The sequence below is a fragment of the Lissotriton helveticus genome (genome assembly GCF_964261635.1).
Source record: "Lissotriton helveticus chromosome 1_1 unlocalized genomic scaffold, aLisHel1.1 SUPER_1_unloc_90, whole genome shotgun sequence".
In the NCBI taxonomy this organism is placed as follows: Eukaryota; Metazoa; Chordata; class Amphibia; order Caudata; family Salamandridae; genus Lissotriton; species Lissotriton helveticus.
Genome location: NW_027611737.1, coordinates 665,299 through 688,313, shown reverse-complemented (window position 1 = coordinate 688,313; position 23,015 = coordinate 665,299). Strand labels below are relative to the sequence as shown.

The 23,015-nt window shown below is 42.8% G+C and overlaps 1 pseudogene across 1 annotated transcript in view; it reads left to right on the top strand.

Moving 5' to 3' along the window:
- The window catches only part of LOC144806625 (uncharacterized), an 82,161-nt pseudogene that overhangs the window by 54,484 nt on the left and 4,662 nt on the right, over positions 1–23,015 (top strand). The gene's annotated exons all lie outside the window — the stretch shown is intronic.

Below are 23,015 nucleotides of genomic sequence, written 5' to 3'. Positions count from 1 at the left end.
GGTGCCTAGCTCCCGGCTTTCCGCCTCAGGAGCGCTCTGAATTAATTGTGGTATAGTGGGTCTCCTCGCTCTAATGTGTTCCTTTTATGCGCCCGGGCCGTGAATCGCCCGGCCGCTAGAGCGCTGACCCTACTTTCTCCCTAAGATGGCGGCCAAAGTCGTCGCCCTTCGGGAGCCTCTGTCGATCCGAGTGTGGCCCTGAATCGGCCCTCGGAGAGCTAGACGCACAGGGATTAAGCGTCCCAAGTGGGGAAGTAAGGCTGTGCAAATAAGCAGCTAAAATGCAATTTTTCAAGAGACAAAGTAAACACACAACAGTGTTAAAAACAGTTATTAAAAGTAATTTTTTAAAAAGGGTCGGGTGCCTCGCTCCCGGCTTTCCGCCTCAGGAGCGCTCTGAATTAATTGTGGTATAGTGGGTCTCCTCGCTCTAATGTGTTCCTTTTATGCGCCCGGGCTGTGAATCGCCCGGCCGCTAGAGCGCTGACCCTACTTTCTCCCTAAGATGGCGGCCAAAGTCGTCGCCCTTCGGGAGCCTCTGTCGATCCGAGTGTGGCCCTGAATCGGCCCTCGGAGAGCTGGACGCACAGGGATTAAGCGTCCCAAGTGGGGAGGTAAGGCTGTGCAAATAAGCAGCTAAAATGCAATTTTTCAAGAGACAAAGTAAACACACAACAGTGTTAAAAACAGTTATTAAAAGTAATTTTTTAAAAAGGGTCGGGTGCCTAGCTCCCGGCTTTCCGCCTCAGGAGCGATCTGAATTAATTGTGGTATATCGACGTAGACTTATGAGTGTTTGGAAGAGTGTGTAGGGTAGTGGTAGGTTGGGTGAGAGAGGGAGGGAAGAGAAGGATAGTTCGATCATGTTGATTTTGTTTGTAAAGAAGCTTGCTATTTCTTCGCATTTGTCTGTGGAGGCTAATATTTTAGGAGGGCCAGTGGATGTTTGTTTTTTTACAATATTGAAAAGTTCTCTAGGGCGGTTTCTGGCTTGATCCAGCTGAGATCGTAGAAAGGAGTTTTTTCCGTTAAATATGTGTTTTTTGTACTGGGCACGAGCAGTCCTAAGAATAGACCGATTCTCCACGGTAGGGAGAGATCTCCAGACCCGTTCACAATGTCTAAGTGACCGTCTTTTCAGACCCTTATTGCTGCTTGATGTCATGCCATCTTGGAATACTGTGATGTCACCTGTGGGTCTTTGCTGGGGGTTCCACTCGAGTGTTCCTTGTGTGGCAGTTGCAGCTGCTGTGTCTTATCTACTGGCTGGACGGCTCTCTTCTCTTCAATAAATCTACAACATCCTTTTCCTGCGTCCGCCTCATCTTTACATTGGCGACAAGGATGGTCAGCTGTTCTTAACATTTAAAGGGGCATCTTCTTTTGAATGATCTCAAGGTTCAGAACTTTTAATTTCTACGTTTGCCCCAGTTCGACTCGACACTCATGTGAGTAAATTTCGAATTTTATATGCCTGCTGCACACCTAGAAAGCCGTCACAGCTGTCGGACTTGTTCTCACTTTACCGCTGCTGTTTTCAAGACTTTTAATGTGCATCTGCAGCGTTTAATTTGCCTATTTGATTTAATCGTCAGCGAGGCATTGACTGAATCTGTAGAAGTTCAACGAGGTTTTGTCTGTGCCAGCCGAGTTCTGCGAGGCAGTTTCTGTGTCTGTGAAGTTTTCCTTTCCTCTCGCTCTGCTCTCCCAGCGCCTCGTACTTTCACTACTGTATGTTCCTTCCATCTCGGCTTGCTCGCTGTTGTGATGACGCATTAGAACCTTGAGCGTACACCAGTGAAGCTTAACGACGTAACGTCACTACGCACGCTGGCAGCCCTAGCAACTCTGATTCGTCACGACGCCGACGCTAGCAGCCTTGGCAACTCTTTGTTTATTGCCTACGCCTTCGTCACAGAGGATTATTCTACGCTGACGCACACAGCTTAAGATTACGTGTTCGTCACAAAGCGTTCACTCTTGCTGACGCGCACAGCTGATTTGTCTCACAGTTTTCCCTCGCTGATGCGCACAGCTGATTTTCGACACAGTTTTTTCCCTCGCTGATGTTCCTCACAGAGTTTTCCCTCGCTGATGCGCACACCTCTAATTTTCTTTTGTCAATTAACGCGCACAACTTCTTCAGATGGTCTCATTTTGTTTTTCTTTTCTTCGCTGGTGCGCACAGCTCTGATTCTTATTAACTGCATACTGTCTTATATACTTGCATTTAAATTCTATTGTAACAAATACTTTTCTGATGTTTACACAGAGTGCTGATACTCCTCAAAGGTTTTCACAGAGCGCTGATGTGCACAGCTTTGTGTCACTACTCGTCTAAGGTTGTTTATACGCTGATGTGCACAGCATTAATTGCTTTGCATTGCATTTCTAATTTTAATGTGCACAATTTTTACTATTTACTGATTTTACAAAAATGTTCTATCCTGATGTACGCAGCTTTTATTTTCAAAGTTTCTCTACATTGATGCGCAGAATTAGAATTTTTGTTGTACATTTACAGAGATACTTTCCTTTCACAGCTTTACTCGTTCTAACTAAGTAAAGGAAAACAAGGGGTTGACTTTTTGTTAATCTTCATCTTAATATAATGCAAAGTGTCACTCCTCCGGCTCCTTTTCTTCAGACACCTGGTGACCCACCTCTTGAATGGAAACTCTGGATAAGATCTTTTATGGCTTACTTGGGTGCAATTGATGGTTTGATATTTTGAGCAGAAAGGAAAAAAAGCCTTATGTACTATCATCTTGGGGTTGAGGGCCAATATGTGTTTGACCATTTACCTCCTTTTGTTCCTCCTGCTGGTGAAGATCCTGACGAGTTTGACATTGCTATAGCCAAATTGGACAAGTATTTCATTAAAACCAAAAACATTGTTGTCCATCGTTACAAATTCTTCACCAGAGCTCAAAAACCTGAGGAAAGCATTGATACTTTTGTCACAGCTTTAAAAAATATTAGCTTCAAAGTGTGAATTTGAAAACTTCACTTCCCAACTTATCAGGGATCAACTGGTGGCACGTTGTTCATGTAAGCAAATTCAAGGAAAATTGTTGACTTGCAAAGATCCTACTTTAGATAAGGCAATTGACATAGCAACGAGTATTGAGACATCTTTGGAGGATTCTAAACAATTGGAAGTTGCTCTCTCCAAGACTTCTATTTCGAGTGCAGTTTCTAATAAAACACCCAATTTTACCCCTCGTGACACACATGGCTATTTTAGAAGGATGGGAACTACTGTTACTAGAAGACCTTTCATGCCCAACAGACAATTCAGTCAAAGAACTTTTTGTTTTAGATGTGGTTTCTCTTACCATGTGTCTAATTTCAAAAATTGTCCTGCTATCAACCAACAGTGCAGCCAGTGTGGCAAAAGTGGTCATTTTTCTAGAGTTTGTATGAGAGGTAAAAGAGGCAGTGTAAGGTGTGTCATGAATGAGAGTGATTCTTCTCCTGATTTAAACTCTACAGAAAACACAACTGAGAATTTAGAATGTGATGTAACTAGTCAAGAGTATGTAGTTGTTGTTAAGGATAGAGACGATGTAAAGCAAACATCACATGTTCCTGATCCAGAAGTTGATACTACTATTGAAAAACAGTGTGTTCAATTACTTGTAGACACTGGAGCGCGTATCACTATTGTTTCTCATGAAAAATACATTAGTTTTTGGCAAGATAAGTGTTTACTTCCTCCGGATGTTCTCACTGCAGCTTTTGAAGGGAGCAGAATTGATCTTTTAGGTTATTTTTGGGCTGAAATTGGTATTTTTGGGAAATGTATCACGGGAAAGGTTTATGTTGCAAAGCGAGGCATTAATGTTCTTGGCCTCCTTCATCAAGCTAAGTTTGGTGTTACTATCAAACCTGGTTTACCCAATCCTGTATTTATTGAAGGATGCAATGCTCTGAAAAGAACATACAATCACGTTTACTTCACTGCAGTCTCACAGCTACATGCCTCAATTGCCAGCCATCGGTGGGTCTGTTCCTCGGGCATCTAGCCACTGCCATGCTGCACCATTCTGTAGTGCTCAAATGTTCTATATTGTGTGGGAAGCATGCACTTACCACCCAGGAGCCAGACAGTTCTCAACCAGCGTAGCATACTCAGGTTAATCATGTCAAGGACAGTTATCATGCACCCCCCCGGAGCGCCAACAATCTCAGTAGAGGGGTCTCCGTCGGTCGGTTCATCAATCGGAATCCTGCTGTTGATCGGCATGTTTCTGTTCCTTGCGCTTGCCAGCAATTTTTTTGAGGAAGTCCTGGGCCACCTTAGGAGTGGGAAGTATGGTGGTTTTACCTTCCCACGTTACCTTCAGATGCGCAGGGTATAACATAGCGTATTCCACCTGCATGTTTCTCAGCTTCATCTTAACAGTGGCGAACTCCCTAGGGGCCTTTTGCACAGCTATAGTGTAATCCAGGTAGAATTCTAGTTGGTTACCTTGATAGTTTACTTGCCTTTTCTCCCGCACCATCCGTAGTATGTTGTTGCGGTCCCGATAATTTAAAATTTGAGCCACTATAGGTCTAGGGGAGCGCCTGGTTGAGGACGGGACGCCAGCGATCTGTGTGCTCGCTCAACAATGAAGAGCGGAGATAGCTGTTCCACTCCAAAAATCGCTCGACACAGCTCCTCAACATATGTCTCCATGCGACCCGTATTGGTTGTTTCAGGGACCCCCGCTATACGGACGTTATTGCGGAGCGATCTGGCCTCCAAATCTTCCGCCTTGGCCTTGATCACCTCCAACACCTTTTCCATTCCTCCACATTTGCTAGCAGTGGTATGTGCCTCATCCTCGACCGCCAATATACGGGTTTCAGCAACATCTAGGCGCTCCCCCTGTATGTCTAATTTGGCCGCCATGTTATCCACCCAGCTGGTAAGATGGTCGAGCTTCCCGTTAATGTCCTGCAAGTTGGATTGTATTGCCTATTGCTTTCCGTGGCGTTGTCCACATATGTTTCTGTATCAGAGTGCGCTGCAGGTCCACGCACCACCCTGCGTGATTCAAAGTTAAGCTTTGATAGCTGCTTGTCTGGTTTCCCCATCCTGATGGACGAGCCGGGACCTTAGAACACTTGTCTGCGAGCAGCACACTGTAGGAAAAAAGGTGCCCTGCGGCGCAGTTCTATGTCTGCGCTGTTGATCGCAGAAGGGCAACTTATGATCGTTCCTGTGTTGTCCAAGACCAAGCACCCACTGTAGCGTCACCTGCTAGATCCAAGGGCGAACACAGGGTGGAGACGCTGAGATATTCAGGTGAAAAAGGCAGCTATGGAGGTAGGAAACAAACCGTGGCAGCATGAAACTGCTCGTGTCAGAAGGTGAGGCCAAGGCAGTGCTATCAGGTAAGGCTGTGCAACGTGAGCTCCCACCATCGTCTGCCAGATAACTACAGCCCGGGAAGGTCGTCGCAAGCAATCCACATGTATAATGCAATTAGTGGCTGCTAAGGCCCCGGCCTTCAGCTATCTGTGTGGTGCAGTAAGGGTCAAGAAAGGTTTTTGTCCTAGGACTGGGGTGCACTGCCCTACGCTAATGCTAAGACTCGAGAAGAGTGGATAATCAGTGGAGTATGAGGTGCAAGAGGGCGAGGGGGAAAAAACCTGTAACCCCCCCAGTGGAGTGTCAACCTAGACTGACACTGTATCAAGACAAAACAGAAACCCATGCACACTCTAGAGTAAGTAAGTTGAAAAGTCAAAATAGAATCAGATACAGTTATGGAGACAAAGGCATGGAAAACACAATGGCAATAGTAATATTCAAAACAAGAGCAAAATGTTTTGTCGCGTGTGGCACAATATGCCTGCGACTATTCAGGGCTGTACAAAAATGAATAGAAGCCGAAGGTCGCTCAATCAGTGATAATTCCAACCCGACCGGGCTCAGGACCAGATAAAAGCATATGTTTCAAGTAGCGTTTCCCGCACGAATAATCCTTATTGGGTGAAGGAAAAGAATAGGATTGCGAAGTACATCTGACCATGGCGTTAGACAATGTTCGAGAGCATGTATTGAAGTGCTGTTCATAGAAAACCCATCGGTATTGGGTGAAGTAAGGATATATGGCGAGGATACATGCTAATGGACAGGTGCGCCTGGCAGGCGTGTCATCTCGTGTGTCGGCTAGCGGGTATTATCATGATCCACAAAATGGCCGGCTCCCGGAATCTTCCAAACCATTCTCGCCAATCAAAATGGAAAGCGGCCCGCGCTCCAGTCACTCAGCTCACCGGGCAAGCTTATGGTCATAGTTCTGCCTGTGGCACCCCCGCTTCGCCATGTCAGGTGGATAGCAGTCACGCTGTTGGCAATGCAGGTCCAATGTGGCTACGGCGAGAGTGAAACACTGCACAGTGTATAGGGCGCGGGGTAGGCAGTGGCAAAAATCGGCAGTGTAATGTGAGCAATATCGGCCACTGCTCCAGATGATGCAGGCTTACCCGCCATCCGAGAGCCGTCACTTTCTCACGGTCCCCACTCTACTGCCGCTTGCAGCACACATTCGAGTGGCTCCGGCAGGTCCCTGCACCTGATGTCATCCATGGTGTGAGCGGAGTATGAGGAGAAGGGGCGGCAAAAGGTGGCAAGGGGGAGCTCTCCTACCTGACCTGGAGGCTTTCCCCGCGTTGCTCCCTGGAGGCTGCCATTTTAGGTCGATGGTGGTGTTGCAGACAGAAGCGCCCAGATCAGTTCACAACAGGAGCAGTGAGCTTTAAACTACCGCATCTCAGGGTACAAACTCGGGCCGCCGCGGCCGTGATTACTGGGCTCCAGGCGCCCCGCTCCCCCTCGTAGCAGCGCTCAGTTCACCGCTCAGCTCTCCAGTCGGCCATCGGGCGCCATCTTGTAGGGTGGCAGCCGCCATGCACTGGAGATGGAAAGGCTCTCTATATCCTCATTCCGGGCACCGAGTGCCCTCAAAATCGCTCTGCAGCTTCTAGACGCGTTCCGCTGCTGACCGCTTCCAGTGGCATATCGTCTGTTTTAAGGGCGAAAACACGCAGGGCCGAGGTCTATCCGGCGGAGCTGTCACTTCAGGCAGCCATCCCGCAGTGCGCCCTCTAGCGCCCCCCCCTTTGTGGGATTATTATGGCGTGATTTCAGAGAAGCCGTCATTTTCCGATTTCGGAGTTTACTTTGCGTGGAGGACCCTGATGCTGTCGAGGGGGACATAATCTCCAACCATTCATCTGCATCTTCCGGGGTGTCGAAGAAGTTTGCTTTTTGGTCATATATGACTTTCAGGCAAGCAGGGAAGAGTAGGGCATACTTCAGATTAAGAGTTCAAAGCTTCTTTTTTGTCGCCTGATATGAGGACCTTTCCACTGTACTTGCCTCGTGTAATCAGGGTTTTTATAAGATCCTCTGATTTTCATATTGTATTCGGAATCCCTCTCTGTCCTTTTAAAGCAGCGTGTCTCGATCCCTGAAGTTCAGGATCCAAGCAATTATGGGACAGGGCATGGCCCCTGCTGTTGGTCTGCCTGACGGAATTCTGTGTGCCCTTTCCACACAGAAGAAGTCTCAGAGGCTCTCCGAGGCCACATGCTCCCTGAGCCATTGCTCCATAAACTTGGTAGCGTTGGGCCCTTCACATCCTTCCGACAGACCTTTAACGTGAACATTATTCCTCTGAGCTCTTCCCTACGCATCATCAATCCGTTCCTGTTGTCCCAACACTTGGAGCGGTAGCTGTGTCCGTTGCATTGCTTGCTCTTTATGCTGTGGCACCAGTGAGTATATTATCTTTAACGCTGGTGGCAAGTTTAGCATGGTCTGCTTTCAGAAGTGTGAATCCTGTTGATAGGGAGCCGATTTGTTGCTCTATGCCTTTTCTGGAGTCCCGAACTTCCTGTAGGATTATTTGTTGCTCTATGACTTTTCTGGAGTCCCGAACTTCCTGTAGGATTAAGTCTAGTTTGTCGGGTTCTGAAGTCATGTTTGTTGGTGGGACACAGCTCAAGGAAGGCTGATGAGAGGCGGTGGTCCGTATTCTCCATTTGTTGTTTGCCTGTAGGTGTGGTCGTCTCCGGGACTTTACTTTTGGGGCCTCCCATTTTTATTAGTTTCCCTGCACAGCACCCGGAGGCCACACAGCGTGCCTATGGATAGAAGTGTCTATTTGGGTGCAATGTCTGTTATTGCACGGGGTGATGCACTGACTTCAGCAGGCAGCTCAGTGTGGTCTGTCGTATGTATGGTTCTAGCCTGAACCAGTGGGCCCCAGTAGGAGATTCTGTGTAGTGTCTTCGGTAGTTTCCTCCAACTCACAGCCCCCCACCCCACTGTGTTGTTGCACAGGTAGCTGATAAATTATGTTACCCAAGTGAACACTTTGCTTTTAAGTTGGTGAATTCTCTTTCAAGCAGTTAGCTCGGTTCCATTCTCGAGTTGCCCCTTGTTGTATGCGGTGTCCACTCTGTCCCAAGCCTGAACTACCTCCTGGAGCTCCTTCGTTCACCCTCCAGTGTCTGCGTGCTGCAATGGGGGAGGAGCACGGTGACTTATGTTGGTAGGTGCAGCAGAGTGTCTTGCTTCCCTCAGTAGGCCATATGATGCGTAACACTTCACACAGTGGGGATTCCTCTGCCCAGCATCAGGGAAGGCCCATGTTTATGGGCAGTATCCTGGGGCCTACTCAACCTCTTTGTGTATATAAAGTAGAAGGAGGGTGGATGGGGGAGCACCGAGAGTCCCTACTCACCATTTTTCTTTCGTGGTCGAGCACAGCCACTGCATGTGTGTTCGTCCCAGGCCAGTCACAATGTAGGACAGTGCCCAGGTGTTGCCCCGAAGTGTTGCCGGGCCACCGTTAGTCCTGTGCAGAAGGGGTGTTTGGGCATTTCACATACCCAGGGAGAGCTTGCAGGTCTTCGCTCACCCACTGGAGATCGCAGCCAAGTCTGGTGTTGCGCAGGGGCGAGGTTGTGAGCTGTACCGTGCACTGCGCCAGTTTGCTGGCCTGTGTTGCCTGCCATCCAACCCCCGGGGCCCCACTTAGGCCTGCCTCCACTCTCCAGCCCCCTGCTCGTCGTCTGTCCAGTGGTCCCAGTAGTTCAGTACAATGCAGGTTTGGGGGGAGGGTGGACACAGCCTTCCGCCACCAAAGCTGGAGAGGCGCGGGTTCGCTCAGTGTGTCATGCCGGTGACGGGTCCAGAGGCCTCAGTGATGCAGCTCTCAGGGTCCTTGTCCGCATCCAGGGTTCTCTCTATAGCCCCGGAATGCAGGGGTCCCCAACTGGTTGGATTATCGTACCTCTCTGTGCCGTCCTCGTCCCCGTGATCTCTCAAACCGGTGTTGTTTAACCCGTATCGGGAGCAGGCGAATTGGTTTGGCCTCAAATGGATTCAGCACAGTCGCTGTGTTTGGCTGCCCAGAGGTCCCATCAACTGTTTTGGAGTGGGTATATCATCCGCCTTCCGCTGTGCAGTCACACTTCTCTCGTCTGGGTGTAGGATGCATCCTAGCAAAACAGGATTTGGCAGCATTAGTTGGTCCGGGCGTGGAGCTGTCTCAGAGTGTGTCCACTATGCACAGAGGTTGGTCACGCTCTGTGGTTGTGAGTGACTGTATTGGAGAGGGAATGTCTGTGTGAGTGGCTGTAAGGATGTGTGAATGGTAGTATGGATGTGTGAATGGTTATGTTAGTGGTTATGTGGGGAGTGAGAGGCTGTCAGTGACTGTATGGGTCAGTGAGAGACTGTGTCAGTGGCTGTATGGGTAAGTGAGTGGGTGTTTGGGTGGCTGAATGGGTAAATACGTGGGTGTATGAGTAAGTGGCAGTGTGAGTAGCTTTATAGGGGAGTATGTGGGTGTATGAGTACCTGTATGGGTGAGCGAAAAAAAGCAAAGGTTACAGGGACGTTATAGGTAGGAAATAGCATCAAAAACTTTAGAAATTCACAGAAAAAAGGGTACAGGGATATTTACTTAGGATCAGATTTTACACACACAAAACCATATCAACTCAGCAGTTATCGTTACATGGGCTAACTATAACTTACGCCACCCACAATGCACTGCTTATGAAGCGGGCAGAGAAACACATGAAGAAATTGCTCCTGCCCGTAGAGCGTAGGATTTTAAGCTGCTTCCTACGGGTAGGAACAATGCTGGCTCCCTCTGGCATCACGGAGGCTTAGGGACCCCCTCTGGCCCCCAACAATAATGATGTGGGTACCCTGGGTGGGCTCAAGGGCACCCACCCTTTACTGGCAGGGCCATTTTTTTAAATCTTTCTTTATGCGTGGTCATAGCATATGCATGGTAAAGACTTGTGTGGTAAAGCTGTTACGTGGTCAAGGCATATGCATGGTAAAGACTTGTGTGGTAAAGGTGGTATGTGGTCAAGGCATATGCATGGTAAAGACATATGGTGGTAAAGGTGGTACGTGGTAAAGGTATTGCGTGGTAAAGGCATTTGTTGGAATGTATGACATTATAATTAGTCTAATCCTGCACAATCTCTTGACTTGAATCTAAACCCTGGGCCTTGCTAAACTGGACACAGACAGCCCCAAAAAAGTGCAAAAGAACATGTAGTGGGAATGTCATGTCACATTGTCATCACATGCCATTTTCCCAGTGCATTGTACCATTTCCCCAGTTTTGCCCGGATAAATGGTGCTATGAACCGTATAGCACTACTCGCCACCACGTTTAGAGGGTGATCCATTTCTCTTCCTACCCTGGAAGGAGAGTTACTCCTGCATTTTGTTGAAGTGTGATCCAGCGCTCTCACCAAAATATTGCACAAATGACACTATTTACTACCACAAAACTTACACTACAACACTAGGCCCATAACAACAATAGAGCGCTTGAATCATGAGGCGATAAGATCTAAATATAGTTGTTTAAACCATCTGCAATAATCAAGACCAGCTTGTCATTTTAGAAAGTTTATTTTAACACATCTAGAAAAACTTAGGTTTTGGTATTTTATTAAACAAGCATTAGAAAAAGTCATAAAGAAAGATTTATTCAGTATTAATAAAAAGAGCATAAATCAAGAATTATTATTCATTAGCAGAAATAAGTAAAATTAAGCATTTCCAAAATCCTAACTATATCTCTGTCTCTACCCTCATCACCTAGTAATAAAGTAATTAATAAAAACTCCTGTCCTCACGTGTAAAGTCCATCAGCATAACATCGTCCTCCAGAATTCTCGAGCGTAAGCCAACTATGTGTTCTCTGAACCTATTCTTATACCCTAATTTTAGCTGAGCTAACTATTTTTCACATTCCAGCAGACGAATTCTAGTTCTCCATTGGCTGAGCCACCTCGTACCACAGTAAACTGTGACACCTCCTTCTTACATGCCCGGGCAAATTCACTAGTCCATTGTTCATTTAGAAGTCTTGGCAGCTCTCCTTAGACTGCTACATTTTGTAGCGACAGCTTCCTTTTTAACCTTGAGCTTAGTCAGCTCTGAACTCCCGTGGCACGTTAGCAAACGTTAGCAAATTTCTCCAAAAAGTCATCTTTTTAGCAGTTCAATCCAAAACCTTTCAAAATAAAAGCTCAGAGGCCTTTTCCATCCTTTCAGAATTATTTTCACTTGAGCCATTTTCATCATTAGGCCTCTTTCAGAAAGCGTCAATTTTCTGCGCCACCGTCCCTGCGTCACTTTTAAAAGGGTACTATTTTCCTGCAGCCATCTCTAAGCTTCACTTGTAAAACTATTATATAAACAAACACAAAGAATAATTAATGAAAGAAATACAGTTTGTTCTGTTGCCTCCCATCATTGCTAATTATTAACCCATTAGTCTAAATTACCTAGCAGTAAAGCACAAATAAAGCAGCATTTTATATCTACCTGTCTTCATGAATCCATAAAGCCTTATGTGCACCTAGAATAGTAGAAATGACATCACATAGACAAGGGAAGCAAAATAAGCACATGCCATTATTTTAAAAACAGCTGCTATTAGTTATGACATGACAATAGACAAAATTAATTTATTATTTTCCACATACATGAGAATGCAACATAATGCACATTTATGAGCACACATATTAGTTTCCCGCGTGTTTTGTGAAAATGCAACTTAAAACTAGGTTGAATTATTATACACACAGCACAAATTGTTAGCATTATTAATTTATTTATGGAAGTGTGACTTCACGGGTTTAAACAAATTTTTGTTTTCTATCCCGCTCCATCAACTCCCTCATCTGGTGATTAACAAATCACCACACCAGCACCCAAAAATTTAGCAAAGATTTTATCTAAGATGAACATGATTCAATTTCACCTGTGTTAGTATTTCTAAAGACTTATCTCGTCAGTTTATCTGCAATTCTCATTTCGAGTTTTAGGAAACCCCTCTAGTTCTATTTCATTCTCTTGTGTAACATGCAACTGAGCTTCAATAAAAGTGTTGCAAAAACTATAACTAATAAAATGTCTGTATCTTGCTTGTCATAATAAACTTTAAACTTCTCCTTGATTATTTCTAAAAGAACAATAACCTAAATTATCCAAAGCAGAATTATAATTGCATTAAGCTTGCAAAGAAAAATAAAACAAAAATTTTAAAAATTTTACCTAAATTTTCTAAAAATTTCTAACACCCCCCTTTTTCAAATTTTTTTTTTTTTTTTTTTTTTTTTTTTTTTTAAACCTTCTAACAGTTTTTCTTCAACCTAATGTCACAAATTAATTTTTCAGCTAACAGTATTTCTTCGACCTTGTGTCATCTAACAAGATTTCTTCAGCCTTATGCCAAAAACAAAAACCTAAAATTTAACAGGTATGTACTTCAATCATTGTCACTTTTGTTTTCAATCTCTTTTTGACTCTCATCATTTACCTCCATTACAGGTATCACTTCTATTTTCTTTCCTGCCTCACTTTTCTTTTTAGAATCTTTTTCACTTGATATCTCATTAATCTGTTTCTTTGATCTGTATCTCAATTTGAATTTTAGGCCTTCATTTTCTCCTGGCCATTCATCACTTTTTCTTGGTAATTTCTTCTTTTGCTTGGTCACATTACATTCTGTTCTCCAAGCTCCTTTTCTGAATTTTCTTATTTCAAAATCTTCATCACTTTCATCAGTTTCAGTGTCAGATATTTTCATTCTGGACTCAGGTACTTCTTTACTCAGCAGCTTCACTCCATTAGGAACGTCATCTTTGTAGCTGGCACTTGGCAATTCATTTTCTTCTTCAATTACCTTCAACTTCCCAGTTTCAGAATTCCTGTTCCTGCTTTCAGAGCTACTTTTCTGCTTTTCAATACTCTCCTGGTCTTGAATCACAATCTGATCACATTCTTCTTCTGCTTCTTTTTCTGGCAGATTTCCATCATTTTCTGAGTCTTTTTCTGAGTCTTCAGTCACAACTTTCAAGTCTTCTTCAATCAAGGCTTGTTTTCTCTTCATATTCTCCAGATGTCGACCAACTTGTCGATCTTCAAGATCTGGATTCTCTTCAGGCTCTTCTTCAGAATCTGAATCATCAATTGTGACACTATCCTCATCAGGATTTTCAGGTGTAGATACACGAAAAGTATGGCCAGTGTCAATCCACCTCTTCAGTCTTTTGCACTTCTCTGCATTTGTTGTGACAAGACTGACTGACCTCCTTTTCTGCCACCTTGGCACTAGAGAATTTCTTTTTAGACGAACCTTTTTCCTGATTCTTTTACCTGGTAACAAATCAAGTACTTGCTCTTTTTCTCTTGTTTGCACTTCAGTTTCATCTTCATCAAACACAGAAATCATTTTATCTGATAAATTCCTGCAGTTCTCCAAATTGATGCTATCATTGATAGGCATCATTCTTTTCTCTGGTATGAAAGTCTGTCTCATGACCTTGTCCATCATAATCTCACGTGGACTTAAATCTGTCTTTTTATCAGTAGTGTTTCTCAGAAACATCAAAACAAGTGGAAGGATATCAGTCCACTTTGTACCTGCAGCTAGGCACATTTTTGCATCTCTGTCTTTTATTGTAACATCCTCATGCTCCTCAACATCTGAAATTTCTAGTCTATCTGTACAATGGAGCAATCTGTTTTCAATATGTTTTCTGTTATCTGATAACTTTGCAACAGTAATTTCATCATTATGTCGTATCTGAAATGTTTCAACCCATTTTGTAATCAAACAGTAAATCACAAAAATGTAGCACAGTTTGTAATGCAGTGACATCTCACAGAAATCCATTTGTAATCTGGTCAATGAACCACTCTCCTGTAATTCTGTTCCCAATCTCACAATTGTTCTCTTAATTGTGTTCACTTGCTGATATGTCAGACACCTCTGGTAAAGAAATTCTGCAATTTTATGGTATATTCTGTCCATATCAGTAATCATGCTATTTAGCAAAACTACTCTGTCATTTCTGTATATCCAAATATCATTCTCATCTCGCTGTCTAAAATCTGTTCTCAACCATGTGTTATTCTCCTCATGAGTTGCATCATCTTGTAAGCCTTTGACCACTTGCCATGTTTCAACTACAGATGTTAGTATTAGTGAACTCAAAGCATGTTCATCATTCATTTTGTATGCTGCACATATCACGACAGCAAACTTTTCTGCCAATTGAATATCATCAATCAATCTTTTAATTAATTTTGCATTTCTGAAAAGTGAACCTGTAAAAGTCAATGTTTTAATCTGTTGATTAATTACGTCCTTTACTTTGATGTCTTCACTCAAAAGAACATCATTCTTATTCCAACATTCTGGAAGTGCATTTAATCTTTTTGGACTGTTTTCCTGTTCTTTATTTAATCCTGTATCTGTATTCTCTGTCTGTTCATTAACAAAAATTTGCAATGGCAATGAAGCCATGTCAATCTGCTGAACCATTACCTGTCGCTGTATTTGTAACTCTTCATTCAGCTCATTTATTTTAAACTCCTTTTCATGTGACCATAATTTTGACTCATCAGGCTGTATCAATTTAATCAGGTCAATGTCAGACTTCTCACTTACCAGAACTGAAGTCATCTCTGTTCCTTGCTCGGTTGCAATCCCTACTAATTCAATTTCAAATACAATAGAATAAACTTTTTCAGTTAATGGGACCTTTAAAATTGCGGAATTAGTTTCATCTTTTCCCAGCACATGGACTATCTCTGTTTCCATAATTTTCATGGACTCCTTTAAATCATTTGATGAATTTACATGATCAGGAATATTAATTCCAGATGTACCAAACATTTCATCATGTTTTTCAATCGCATTATTTTTAGTAGAAGTCTGAGCTGGCACTTTATCAATCTGATCTTTGACTTTTGGCGTTGCATTAATCTGTTCTGGGGGTCTTCTTGAATTTCTGTTCTGATCCATATTTACAACATCAATTGTACACTGATCTATATTTTCTACTCTGACACCTTTATTATTTATTTTCGCTAATTTGGGAATCTTTAATTTGCTCTCACATTTGGCAACAACCTTTTTCATTTTCTTGTATAAGGAAGACATTTTATTTAATTAATTTAGTAAACGTACTCTCTAAATTTGCCTTGCAGCGTTTGCTGATCAATTAATTAATTAATTTAATTTAACACTATCAAATATTGAAAACCTTATAATTTGGTCAATTTAATGTATCTCCTAATTTACCTGTATCACTAAATTTAATTAACCTGTAAAGAAAAATATCAATTTGCAAAAACAATAACAACGCAATATATTTATTTATAACAATAATACCAACATATAATCACATGTGTTTTAAATGTACTTATTTTTCACTTACACATCTTCTGCAACGTATACCTGTGGAAAAAGAAAACCTAACTTGTTTTGCCTTAATTTACATATAATTTCTTGCTTGTAAATAACTCTTTACCCTTTAAATATTAATTATATATCATTATCGCATTTCGTTTTGCGACACAATGTTTTACTGTTCCTGCTATAACCTGTATTTAATTTACATTTTTATGATAACTATTTATTATTTAACTTTTATTTATTAAACTCTAATCACCTTTGTTGCTATTGTCAATTAAACAGGGTAACTAGTTACATATAATATTCAATGTTTTATAAAATTTCACTATTTAATGTTAATCAGTTATTAAAATATATTTTTGGGCATTACTAGCATAGGAAATTAAACATTTGATAGAAAATAAACAATGTACATCAGCACAACAGGTGTTTTAATCAATCAGCGTGTGATTACTATAATGCTCAGCTGATCAGTTTATTCAGCAGTGAACCTCTACTAACAGCTCATCTCTAGCTATAACCACACTGTTGCTAAGGCCAAAAATCGCTACTGCTTCTGTCCCAATCACCTCACGTTCAAGCCTCTGCATTAAATCAAGTCGGGGACAATTAAAAACCCTTTAACATATAACAGCGCTTCATCCAATCACAGCGCGACTTTGCTGTGACATCACAAACACCTCGTCCAATCAGAACGCAGCTTTCGCGTTATTCAGTCAATTTCAGCGCTGCTGCAGCTGACAGTCTCTTCAGCGCTCGTCATACAACAGCTGTAACATAAAAAACGATAGCGCGACTAGAAAGGAAATTTAAAACGGGAATATTTACTTTTATTTTTTTCTCGGCAATTAAGTTTAAAACATCAGCGCGCCACAGCCAATCAGTGGCTCCCCCATGACACTGTATCTCACCAGCCAATGGGTGCCCGGCTCTTCTATGACGAGTCGGGACCAAGGAATGTTCATCAGAAAAGCCTCGCCCAATCAGAGCGCAGCTCCCTTGACCAGGACTCAAAGCGGAGCCTCGCCCAATCGCTCACGAGCCTCCTCAACCTATAAGGTCGCGGCCCCTGTATGACGCTGCGCGTCAACAGCCAATGGGTGCGCGACCTTTGTGTGACACGCCGGGGCGCTTTAACCGAAGCGAAGATCTATTTCTTAATTTAATTATCCCGTCGCTGCAGCTTCAAGTTTTCTCCTCTCGCGCTTCAAACAGTCTCTTTCCAAAATTCCTAGAGATTGTATTATAATGTGTAGCGCTCCCCACACGAACTCATTACAACTCGCTTATGCATAGAGTCGATCCATTAGAACAAACTCTTTATTATTCAATTTAATTTGGGGACATTTTCTATTTATTAAAATTTCAGTAATCAAGGTGACGCTCATTAGCCAATTAGAGCGCAGGTTCGTTATGACGCGACGGGACTTTAACGAATCAGGACACAGCCTTATCACGAAGCTGTGATATTCTAGCCAATGAGAGAGCAGCGGCTGTGACGTAGGCAGCCGCTGCAGATGGCAGCTCTCCCTCAGCGCTTCTCACACGAAAAACAGCCCCTCCCTCACAAAAATGAATTTCAACAGAGCGCACTATGCTCTTCTTTTAAATGATAGCGTCACAGGCTCACACAGCTGTTCCCGCTCTCATTTCTTCGCGTTTTTCAAATGAAGTGAGTTTCTAATAAAATACTCGCAGTTATAGCTAGCAAAGAAATAATTGAAAACGGGGTCATTTAATATTTATAAACAATTATAATAACTGTGGTGGCGCGCATTTAAGCGCATTTACTTCTTAACAATTGAAACACTCCAGTGAATTATAGCTCGACGCTCTAGCCCAATCAGAGCGCGGCTTTGCTCAGTCACTCCTGACGTCTTTAGCCAATCAGGGGGCAGCTTTTTAATGACAAACCAGACGCTCTATCCAATCCGAGCGCGGCTGTTTCTGACGTAAGCAGCTGCTGCAGCTGCAGGCTCTCTCCTCACACGTTCCCACTCCTAAAACCAGCCCCTCCCTTACAATTTTCGATCGGGGCACAATTTAATGGATTTAAACTACGGAGAATAATATAATACTATATTTAAAGCGTGGAATGTTTATAAATTTAATTCTAATCGCTTTTTACTTATTTTAACGAATTTAATAACGTGTAATACCTTAATTATTGCCTAATTAACACAAAACATTCTAAAATGCTCCTGAATGTTTTAAAATTAGCACAGTTCACCTTTTTATAATTTTCAACTATGCTGAACACTTTTCAATTGAATTTTATTAGCGTGCAGAGTTTTTAAATGTATTTAAACACTGCACAATATCATAAAAAGTCTTAGAATGGTACAGACTTTATCCTGAACTTTCCTAAGTACCTTAAAATTACTTTTGGTACATTTTAGTGAATATATAAAACGAAACACATCTGTCTGCTTCTCTAATTAGGATAGTTTACATACATTCAAGTATCCACACTTCGGAATAGACGGCGCTATTCACACTAAGGATAATTTCCATTTGCCAGTAGAGCAACTCTTACTCTACCCTTCTAACATGTAAGAATATGAACTCATTTTGCTCTGAACCCACCGCGAAGTGAAAGTTCTAAGAGTTCCACTTGAACATACCTTACAAAACAATCACGCACTTTCACACTGAAAATTCCCTAACTTCAGACACACATGAAATCCGTACAGGACTCTCACCTGTTTATAGAAATCATGCACCGTTAGCAAAATAACACCGTTATCCGTACAGGGCTCTCACCTGTTTATAGATATAAAACATGTACCCGTACAGGACTCTAACCTGTTTATAGATAATCATGCACCGACATTACCCTGCCCTTCACTCAAGCTTGAATATAACTAATACTCTTATCACAGTGAGTTTTATGGAAGGCGCTTTGTCCCTATTCTCATGCTGCTCTAATTTCTTAGAAAACCCTCACTATTACAAGATTCACACCTAGCCCTAAAACTGTGTTGCACGGCGACAACACTGTATTGCACGGCGACAATACTTCTGGTACACGGCGATACCAACAGTGATACTCGGCGATATCACAGAAACAGATCAGATATTCTGCATGACTACCTTCTCATCACACAGTTTTTGTACCGGTACACACATAGCACAAAATTAAACAAACTCAACATGTGTTAAAACTTAATCCTATGAATTTACCAACATATATGTATCATGCATGTAACATGTATGTCAAAAACAACATATATAAACCATCCTCTGCTACCAGAAATTGATCCAGCGCTCTCACCAAAATATTGCACAAATGACACTATTTACTACCACAAAACTTACACTACAACACTAGGCCCATAACAACAATAGAGCGCTTGAATCATGAGGCGATAAGATCTAAATATAGTTGTTTAAACCATCTGCAATAATCAAGACCAGCTTGTCATTTTAGAAAGTTTATTTTAACACATCTAGAAAAACTTAGGTTTTGGTATTTTATTAAACAAGCATTAGAAAAAGTCATAAAGAAAGATTTATTCAGTATTAATAAAAAGAGCATAAATCAAGAATTATTATTCATTAGCAGAAATAAGTAAAATTAAGCATTTCCAAAATCCTAACTATATCTCTGTCTCTACCCTCATCACCTAGTAATAAAGTAATTAATAAAAACTCCTGTCCTCACGTGTAAAGTCCATCAGCATAACATCGTCCTCCAGAATTCTCGAGCGTAAGCCAACTATGTGTTCTCTGAACCTATTCTTATACCCTAATTTTAGCTGAGCTAACTATTTTTCACATTCCAGCAGACGAATTCTAGTTCTCCATTGGCTGAGCCACCTCGTACCACAGTAAACTGTGACACCTCCTTCTTACATGCCCGGGCAAATTCACTAGTCCATTGTTCATTTAGAAGTCTTGGCAGCTCTCCTTAGACTGCTACATTTTGTAGCGACAGCTTCCTTTTTAACCTTGAGCTTAGTCAGCTCTGAACTCCCGTGGCACGTTAGCAAACGTTAGCAAATTTCTCCAAAAAGTCATCTTTTTAGCAGTTCAATCCAAAACCTTTCAAAATAAAAGCTCAGAGGCCTTTTCCATCCTTTCAGAATTATTTTCACTTGAGCCATTTTCATCATTAGGCCTCTTTCAGAAAGCGTCAATTTTCTGCGCCACCGTCCCTGCGTCACTTTTAAAAGGGTACTATTTTCCTGCAGCCATCTCTAAGCTTCACTTGTAAAACTATTATATAAACAAACACAAAGAATAATTAATGAAAGAAATACAGTTTGTTCTGTTGCCTCCCATCATTGCTAATTATTAACCCATTAGTCTAAATTACCTAGCAGTAAAGCACAAATAAAGCAGCATTTTATATCTACCTGTCTTCATGAATCCATAAAGCCTTATGTGCACCTAGAATAGTAGAAATGACATCACATAGACAAGGGAAGCAAAATAAGCACATGCCATTATTTTAAAAACAGCTGCTATTAGTTATGACATGACAATAGACAAAATTAATTTATTATTTTCCACATACATGAGAATGCAACATAATGCACATTTATGAGCACACATATTAGTTTCCCGCGTGTTTTGTGAAAATGCAACTTAAAACTAGGTTGAATTATTATACACACAGCACAAATTGTTAGCATTATTAATTTATTTATGGAAGTGTGACTTCACGGGTTTAAACAAATTTTTGTTTTCTATCCCGCTCCATCAAGTGAAACTCTGTTTACAGTGTCAGAGTCAGATTGGGGTCTGTGAATTCTCACTTACTAACTCACAAGTTAGCGTTCATTCACAAACTGACAAGGCGAAGCTTGCGTGCGCTGCATTTACTAGTGTGTGATTCTACACACGCAAAACATGTACACCTGGCAGCGATCATCTGACTAGTTTAGTTTTCAAACATTGTTGAAAGAGCTGCTTAGTCCTAAAAACTCCAACTCTTTGAGCATAAATCGGATAAGCTGTAAACAGCTATTCTGGGGACACAGACAAGCCCACTGACACTTAGGTCCAGATGTATCAAAGGGTTTTACCCATTCTGTGTCTATGGGGAAATGTGTTGATACATATGGCCCTAAGAGAGAAACAGTAATAACACTTATTCACAGGCCCTGGAAAGCCCCCTAGTCCTGCTCATCATACAGGCCCATCTCCCTCCTAAACATTCTTGCTAAACTATTCACAGGCATTCTGGCACACAAATTAGTCCGTTCATAATGGCCTTATTACTGCAAGTCACAGCAGTAGTGAGATAATACTGTGCCGTTAATAAAATGGATGCTTTCCAACACTGAGAGGACACTGGACACAATGTCTGCCAAGGGCCCGATTTATATTTAGGCAAATGGTTTATTCCGTCATAAATGTGGCAGGTGTCCCGTCCACCCTATTAAAAGTGCATTATATCCTGTGTCAGTTGTAATAAAGCGGACGGGATCTGTCATGTTTGAAGCAATAACCTGTCCGATAAACTCTAAATCAGGCCCTATGTCTGCAGCAAGTGTTGTAGAAGGAGCAAGAGCCAGCATTATAGGAAGAGGGCCTAGAAGCAGATATAGTCCCAGAGGCACTGAAGCACCTACCTCTTCACTTCCTCTGTTTTAACCTCATTTGCACCTACCTGTGCGCCTGCTCTGTTTGTACCTCATAGGTACCTATATGTGCACCTCATCTGTTTATACCTCACAAGCACCCACCTGTGCACTCTCTCTGTTTATAGCTAATAGGTCCCTTCCTGTGCACCTCCTCAGTTAGTACCTCCCAGGTGAGCTTCTGAAATGAAGCTTGTGAGCTCCGTACTGCCAACCACGGCCTCTTCACTATCAGGTCATTAGCTGACATCTGCTGTGTGCACGCTTCAAGTGTGTCCCCCTGCCACAGCTAACAATGAACCCTGTAGAGTGAGTACAGAGACCGAGGGGAGTAGGGAGCTGAAGGACATGGAATGAGGTAAACCTGGATAAAAGAAATATGGGATAGGAGAAATGACACTTCACCTGTGGACAACAGACACCTCCTCCCGCTCTACCAAAGCCCTGTTGAGTCACAAAGTAGCATCCTGGCCGTCAGACAGACAACAATAAGTCAAATATCTTGTAAATGTTGAGAAACAAAAACAATTATTAATATGCACACATCTGTTGGATTGGGAGATATTTCTGTTAAATTATTGGTTGTGATGGATTCTCTATAAGGAATAAATGACTGATATCATTGAATAATAAATTACATGATTTAATGTTTGTTTGCCATATCTGTGTGCGCAATATAAAGACGGGCCATTGGAAATAACCCCTCATTCTGTTTCACAGAAAACCCTGGAAGGAGCTGCTGATTGAAATACAACAGGATCTTAACTTTACCTACTTTAGGAAGAACTAAAGACTCACTTTTTAAGTTGTCTTTCAGGGCAGAATCAGTCAATAGTTCAAGGGAGATGGATATATATTACACTGATAGAAAATCCACCTCAACTCGGGATAATGCTCCAGTCTTCTAGGTTAGAAGGATCCAGAAATGCTTGAACCAGGAGGGCTGTAAAATGTGTTGAAGGTGACTTAGGGCCTTATTACGAGTGTGGCGGTCTTCCAATGGGACTACCACAGCGGAGGTACCAGGCAGACTGGCAAGCCCATTGAGAGCCCGCCGCCGGATTATGGCCTAAATCCAGGGTGGGTGGGCGGTGCAGCAGCGGTCTCGCAGCGGCTGTATTAGGCTCATTTGAGAGTATAAACAGCATATCACCACCTTAAGAGTGCCTGCAGCACGTTCCAGCACCATGTCATGCATGCCACACTGTGCAGGAACAAGGGTGCAATTCCATGAGGTTGCACAACATGTGCCCCCCGCATGCAACCCCAGGAGCAGAATCGGCCGGGGAACTGTTAGGGCCCCCTTACCTGCATGTCCTTTATCCGTTTCATGGTGGGTCCCCGCCATGAAAAGGGCGGTGGATATGCAGACGTAATATGCTCTGCGACATCGGCACTGCCAACATATTCAGGATGTTTGCAGACCGCCTCCACAGCGGGATCCTTGATCCTGGCGGGGTGGCGGTCTTGTGGCGGTCCTCCTACCACACTCATAATACGGCGGTCAGACCGCTAGGATGGTGGCAGTTGGACCACCACCGTGCGTACGGCGTGGAGAAGTGTGGCTCACCGGTTAGAGGAGGCAGTCCCTGAAGCAGGGGTCAGACCCGGGACCAGGGTTCGATCCCCGACGCGGCAGGGTCTTGAGCTCAAATGTCCACGGACTCGATAATTC